Genomic DNA, 8,013 nt, shown 5'->3' with positions numbered 1-8,013 from the left:
GCGCAGATGGTGCTGTGCAGTATATCCTTGCATCCCTGCCTGGCCAAATCCAATGCTGTTCCAGAGTTTCTATGTTTCCCCTAGCTGAGCAAGGTGTCACAGTAATTTCTGCAAATTGGAAAGCCTTAGTTTGGGGGTGTGTGTGTGAAGGTTGAGAGTGTTTTTGTTTGCTTTTTGGTTTTTTTTTTATACCTGTGCTGTTAGGAGATTCCTCCTGGTATTTGGGGAAAGGGAGCTCTCTTAAGTGGCAGTGAACACCTGAACATATGCTCCTTAAGTGGAGCTAGCAAGAGCTAAGAGCTCCAGCTGTATTCCCACAGAAATTGTTGAATTTCAGGCTGCTGCTTCAGAGCCGCTTCTTTCACAATTACAGGTCTTAGGACCTCTTGAAAATGACAGATTTGAAGCTGTTTCTTCTTAATTTACCTTTAAGTCCTTATTTCTGACTGAATTTTTCTTTTCATATTCTTTTCACCACCCTACTTTCCTGGCAGAGGCTTTGTATATTTTGGCCTTGTCTGAAAAGAAAAATGGAGCTTATTACTTTTAATTTTTCTTTTGTTTTTGGCAAATACAGACATTTAGGTCTAATTTTCTCCTGACGCTGCTCTGATGGAGATGATGGCATAATCTTATGTCTCCAGAGTCAAGAGCACACAGCTCAGCATAAAGCTGTGCCACGGGTATGGACGTGCAGAAGCAATCACAACCCTATACTGTCTGCTGTCAGGAGCAACTCCAGGTCAATTTGGTGCATTTGTGAATAGGATTTGGCCCAGAGTTGCAGGGGATGTCCTGAAGGTGTCCCCTGTCCAGGCACCCAATTCCCTTGGAGCAAAACTGGATGGAATATCCCTACATGTTTTCTCAGTGTTGCTCTTAGCTATACTTACATCCATATGGTTGTGATGTGCTGTAGCATGTCAGGGTCAACATCAGAAACCCATTGACAGCCAAAGAGTGTGTGTTCTGTTTAGCACTTAATACGGCTTGTACAGCCATGCCGATTTTAGTGTGGCTGCTTGAGGCTGGGAGAAATGTTCTCTCCTCTTCTGAAGTGTTTGTTCAAAAAACAGCAACAACGAACAACCCCAACCACAAGCTGTGGAAGCATGACTTCATCATCTCAGTTTTCTCCATGCTGTGCTGGGCAGAAGAGCAGCTAAGGCATTTGCAGATGCAAAAATACATTTCTGGGACTTCTCCCTGTGGGAAACCATTGCTTCACAGAGGAATGATTTAAACAGCTGTAGTTTGTCTTGATGGCGTATTTTCTTTACTCTGAGCTGCAAAATAACCTTTTTGCCAAAGTTACTCTCAGCTGTGAAAATCAGATGCTGCAGTATATGCCTTTGCAGGTGTTGCATGTTCCTTGAAAAGAGACAAAGATGGTTGAAAAATGGAGAGATGCTTTGAAAAAAAAGTATTCTTTTCCAGCCCCAAAAAAATAATATTGAATTTAAAAGGAAAAAAAAAAAAAGTGTAGTTCATCTAGAAACCAAGATACAACTTGAAGGGGAGAAAAAAACCCCAGCAACAGTATAGGAAATTCTGCTGCTTTGTTTCATGGAAGTTGCTGTCCGGGTCTTCTGTGTACTTTTTGGTTTTGGGGTTTTGTTGGGTTTTGTTTTGGAGATTAGTTTGGTGAGTTTGGAGGGATTTGGGTTAGATTTGTTGGTTTTGGGGGTTTTTTTATTCCTCACATCACCACCACTTTCCCACCCACCCACACCCTTTATCCCCCCTCCCTGGGGATAATCTTACTTGTCCCACAGTACTTCATATTACTTATGATTGCACCAACACTGTGTTATATCCCCCGTCAGCACTGAAATTTAGCCCAGACAAGAACAAGAACCAGTGGTGTTACTTTGAAGTTTTGAAATCACTAGACTTTGGTTTAGGCTTGCCTTTGGTTTTTTAATAGAACAATGATGATTTTTTGTGGGGAAACACTTCTTATAAGAAAAAAAAAAGGGCTAAAAAACCTTTATTTCTTTACTGTAAAAATAAATTTAATGTGGCTGGTCATTTAAGTAAGTAGAAAGAGATGCTATAAAAGGTATCACTCATAGGGGGGTGGGGAAATATCTGCAAGGATATTCTGTAAGAGATGGGTCAAAACCAAAGGTTATACCAGACCTAAGAGGTGTGGGGTTTTTGTGTTGTCTCTTAAGTGTTCAATTCAGACTGAAGTTCTGCCACCCATTTGTTAGTGAAAGGATAGACAGAGCTTGTTTAGAGCTGTCTGTTCCTCACCTTGCTTTCTGCCTTTTTTTCTTTTTTTTTTTTTTTTTTTGCCTTGCCTCAGTTGTTAACATTTTCTGTGTTTGTGTGACTCACTGGCAGAAGTCAGTGTCCTTGTGTATCATGGAACCATTTATTTGCATGCTTCCATCATATTTAATTCATGTAACTTCCATATGTTGATTTTTGGGTGCTTTGTGAATCACTAACTTCATAAAAAGCTGATCATATTGCAGTGTTGTACAATACACAAAGTGGATTCTTAATCCTAGAGAGTTTTTACAGGACAGTGACAGTTCAGAGTATTTTTATTTGAGAGATGCATGTGTTGTTTAGAGCATGCATCTATTTAGTTGGACCTGTGCCTTTTTTGTTTTTCAGATTAATTTTACTATTACCTGTGTCTCTTCATTGACTGAAGTCACATGTCCTAGTTAGTTTCTCTTTAAGTAAAATAGCATTGAGAAATCCAGTTTCAGACTTAATATTGAAACTAGCTAGTTTGCTGTGCTGCCTCAGGATTGAATACTTAACTAGCAGTCACTGTCTGAAGACTTGGGAAATAAAGGAGAACAAATGTTCTGCTTGGCATTTTGTCACTATTTCATAAAAACCATAAAATCTTTAGTCCTGTCACCTTCATCTTACACTTTATCTATATTCAAAAGATTTTCTGTATTTCAAAGGATTTGTGGAAATAACTTCGAATTTATGTTAAAATGTTTCCTATGCCTCATGGTATTCAGAGCTTCAGGAGTTTGTCTTAGGCAAGACCTATTGAACTAAGTATTTCCAGGAAGTACTGTACTGGAGCCAGCAAGAGGTAAAGTACACCTTAGAGATTTCCATGGTGGCTGCAACCCCACTCACCATTTCTTAGGTTTTCCTTAGTATTTTTTGGGGCTGGAGCTCTAAATGACTAATAACATGATTAGTTGTTCTGGACAGTTAAATGAGGGATGAAAATCAAAGCTGGTACACAGTGATGTATATTTTTTTATATATGTTACTCCTTTAATAATGAGCTCAATTCTTAGCAGCCATTCTCACTTTTAAAACTGCAGAAACATGCTCTATGTGTTGGACCATAAATAGGAGGTGGATTTTGATTAGCGTGGGATGACTTGCATCATTGCAGAGTCTGTAGATAGCCATGAAAAAAAGGAACTGTGTTCACTCAGACTTCTGCACTGTCAACACATTTGCCAGCCAGACTCAACTAAGATGAACCTTTATTGGTAGAGATGACAAAGAAGATAGCACTGTGCCAGTTCAGTTTCTCCCTCAGACGTATGGATGCTGGCTTTGGAGCAAACTGCCTACATACAGTTCCTTTTCTATAACTATACTTTTGCCTGTCTTGTCTGCTTAGGCTGTAAGCTTGTTAGGGCAGTGATGGGCTCTGTGTGCCTGTACCAAAGGGATGCTGACACCTCAGTAAGAGCCTGGAGGTGCTGCTGTGACACAAGTGCTGTTGGTGCAGAGAATTTGATGAGCAGCGAGAACATCCGGCTGGCACCTAACACCTAACAAGTCAGACCCTTTCCTGCAATAAACTGCTGCTGACTAAAGTTGAATTAAGGCTTTTTAGTTCTTCTGAATGCCTCTAAACAGAAATATTTTAAAGGGAATTATCAGTAAATATTTTGAGTAGTTACCAATAGGGTTTGGTCAAGTTTTCTCCCTCCCCCAGATTGCTTTTCTTGGTTTAACCTTCACTATTGAGCATAATCGGAACTATTCTGGATTAATTTCATAATAGAGTAATATGCAATCTGTAGGTTTCCAACTTAGTATCAGCTGAGCCCCTGATCTTACTCAAGTCTTTGCTCATTCATGTAAATGTCTGTTTCCAATGGCCTGTACGTTTCCAGTGGCCTGTACTATCAAGTCCTTACTGTCTGTACTCTTCTTGTGTCTTTAAATGAGGTCACTGCGGACCAGAACACAATTGCAGGGCTGTGGCTTGAGTTCCAGTTCCCACTGTGTCCTCACATCCACTGCAGCAGCTCTGCTTTGCAGCATGTGTTTTATTGTGTCTGTTTTCAGCTTTGATTTCTTGTCCTCCGCACCCTTCTCTGGCCTCAGCCCTTTCCCCTTCTCCAGCTGCCTGACTTACCAGTGCTTCTGGTGTACGTTTAGGGGTTTAAAACCTAATTATACTTTTGTTTAAAGGCACATAGGCTTTCTTTCTTTCTTTTTTTTTTTAATTTTTTTTCCACCTCATGGCCCAGCAAGAGTCAGTGAATATGGGTTGACTTCTGGGGGTAAAGCTGTAAGGATCGCCCAAAAGAAGCAGCAGCTCATTAAATTTTATGTTTCTGGTTAGTTTCCCTTCGTATTCTAATTTAATCCAAGAAACAGAAATGTGAAGTGGACACTGAAAATATGTTTTAAGATAAGGGCTTGGGGCTGAATGTCAGAATTATAGCTGTTCTTTCTTTAAAATTAACTTTTCAGCATGTGTTTTCATGGAGTTCATAAATTAACTCTAGAGCCACATAGGCTTTTAGGGGTCCTGCAGAGCATCAAAAGTAGTTAATAAAATACAATCATCAGCTGGGTATATTATTGTTGATACAGTAAAGTCTGGGAGTAATGTACAGTAAAGTCAAGATAGGTAAGGTTTCTGAAATATATTTTGCTCACATTTGCATACTGTTGCTTTTGATACCCAAGAATACCCTTAGTGCAGTGGGATTTATGCATATTCATGCTTTGGAGGTCTAATCAACCCCCCATGAATGTGGAATAGAGTCATTTTGTTTCTTTTCATGAACTTTTGATCAGAATTTAGATGGAAAACGTACTGTGCTGTAAGTGGAACTTACAGCTGCTTGTATTTAAGTTAACACTTAGCAAATTAACTTAGGACTGCCTATAGCAAAGTTTACTAAACCATTCCTGATATAATATTTAATTTTGACTTTCTTATGCCAACTTGAGCTGTTACGGATTTTGGATTAAATATCCCAGCACTGGATAGTTATCCTGAGTGGGGTGAGGGAAATCTGCTTCCTCTATCTGCTTTTTAAAAGCTTCAGTAAAAAATAAAAATAAAAATAATAATAATAAAAAACCCACCAAAACTCCAAACCCAAAATCTTGGTAGTTTTAATGAATGAAATTTGTGGAAGAAGGGAAGGAGAGTTGTTGTGCCTGTATTAGAAAAGAATCTCCAGCTGTCTCATGGAGAAAGCACTACGAGACACTAGTACTGCAGACCAGAGATGCAACATTTTGCAGGCTGGAGGGTCTTTCAGTTATCACCTTCCTGTGAAATAGCTATCCAGTGCTTGTCTGTCTGTCCTCAGCTGTCCAAACATCTTTGTTTGCATCAACCTACAGAGACATTTTAGATCTGTTTGGCTAGCCTATCCAAAAAATTCCCCTGGCAACATGCATACTGCTTTCTGGGGCTTCAGGGCTGAGCAAGACTTTCTTGCAGGTGTCCTTCCAGGTGACACTGACATGGTGCTCAGCTGTGGATTGGAAAGCAGAAGGCTGGCTGTTTCTTAAATGCTTCTCCTGCTGAGGATGAGGAGAGAGCCTGACTGAAAGCCCAGGGGTGAAAAACGTGCAGGTGGAGGGTTGTGAAGCAAGTGAAATGAGGGACAGGACTGAAGGCATGCTAACTCAGCCCAAGAAAAATGGGAAGGGAACAAACAAATTGGGTAGGTGGTGGGGAATGTAGGAGGGAATGTGGAGAGCTGAGAGAAGCTGGGAAGAAGGGGATAGGGGTGCAGGGTGGACTGGAGTAGGAGCTGTGTGGAGGGAGCTGTACTTTTCTAGATGGTGGGGAAGACTGCTCAAGGCTGGGACTCATCCATGAAAGACCGTCCACAGCATTGTGTTTAACCGAGGCAGTAACTGAGCCCTGATACCCTAGTTGTTAGTTTTCACTTTCAGCAAGCAGCTGTGAAGCCTACCAGGCAAATGAGCCCCCTGCCACCTCTTACCCACTGCCTGACCACATTGTTTTCCCCATTACATGTAGTTTTTGCATGGGTAGCGGTGATCTCAGAATAAATGCCAAATGTGGGACCATGCTGATTCCCACACGTGATTTATTTTCATTTCCTTCACTGCCATCTTCTGTGGGTTTTGGGGTGATTTTTTTTGTCACTTGATTGTTCAGTTTTTGCATTTGGTCATGGTTTGGGGTTTTTTTCGGGGCAGGGGTGGTGGTGTTTGTTAATTGCAAAACAACATTCAAAACCACTTGGTATTTTACAACACATAATCCCTCTGAATGCTATTACAGAGAGGATCCAACATTATGTGGCAAGTGCTTTGCAAAATAAATCAGCTAGAACATGCCCCCCTCACCCCCACCAAACCAGTCCAATGCCCTAACTTCTCAGTAGGGTTTATCTCCCATGTCTGCATTTCTTGTAGTTATTTGCAGGTTTAAAAATACTTTATGTTCTGCTCACTTGCAAACAGTCCTCATCTCTCTCTAGAAAGGCAACAAAATGGCTCAGAAGACAGCAGTCAAATCCTGCACACCTACGCCCACAGGCACACACAGCAGCAGTGCATATACTTAAGCTGTCTCTAACACACATAATTTTCCTTATTACTAAGTACTCTTCCCTTTTCAATGCCTCTAAAATAAAAGATTTATATGTGCATATATACACACAGGAGAAGAAATAGGAAAAAAGTGCAGGAATTGATTTGTCTGCCTCTGGGTCCCTCAAATAAGTCTTCAGTGATCTCTCCAGATTCAGGTCCATATCCAAATTTTGTGGAGGTTATCAGTCACTAGTGTGGTACACAGAATATTTTAGAGAATAATTATCTTATTTCTAGACTTGAAAGTATCTGTAAAAAGTGTGTCATGTGGCACAGACATCTCTCTAAGGGAGTGCTTTGCAGTTTGCCATGTAAACTGGCATACTTAATTTGCTTCAGAAATGAAGGTTGCTTTGTTATTTAACCCATGTAAGCTAACAAAATTCACATTTCTTAAAAAAAAAATAAACCAGCCAACAGCTCATCAGAGGTTTTTTGAGTTATCATTTTCTGTTATATACAGTAATACCACCAAGTCTTCAAGGAATATTAATCAATTATTGTTGACTCTGTACCTTTACATCAGGTCGATCTGCTTTTCCTAAGATGTGCTCTATCATACTACAAGGTGCTGTTTATTTCCATAGTTTCTTTTCTTGTATTTGTGTCAATCTGGAAAGCTGTGACATTTCTTTTGAGTTTAGAAGCTGTGTGTTTATGCTAAGGTTGGGAATCATTAACATCCTAAAAGTGTAAAGGTTTCTTTGAGGTAAGCCACCCTGATTTTTACTTAGCTTTTCCAGTTTTCTTAGTTTCTTACTGGTGAAATCAGGCCAGGTATTTAATGAAGGTGAATTTTTTTATATTTATTATTTTGTGCAAGAGATATTACACTACTTCTAAATTTTGTTCTGTTGAGAAATAACATTCGAATATCCTTCCTTGGGATTATTTTGATATTTCCATTTCGAGCACAGACTAGGAAAGGAGAATGCATGACATGAAAGAAATCATTAGTTGTGGATTTGTAGAACTCAACAGAAGTTTGTCTTTTAGTTGGACTTCATTTTTTAAGCAAAATTCAGAATAATCTAGCTAGGTAGTTCATTCAGCTATGGCACTTGAGAATATGAAAAAAACATTTCCCTATGACCACCTCAAAACAACACCAATGTGAGGATCTTGCTATGTTACAAACTTGGTGAAATTGCATTGAAAGTCAAGAAATAAGTGCTATTTCATGAAGCT

The sequence above is a fragment of the Falco cherrug genome, chromosome 13, assembly GCF_023634085.1.
Source record: "Falco cherrug isolate bFalChe1 chromosome 13, bFalChe1.pri, whole genome shotgun sequence".
In the NCBI taxonomy this organism is placed as follows: Eukaryota; Metazoa; Chordata; class Aves; order Falconiformes; family Falconidae; genus Falco; species Falco cherrug.
This window is presented reverse-complemented; position numbering follows the sequence as displayed.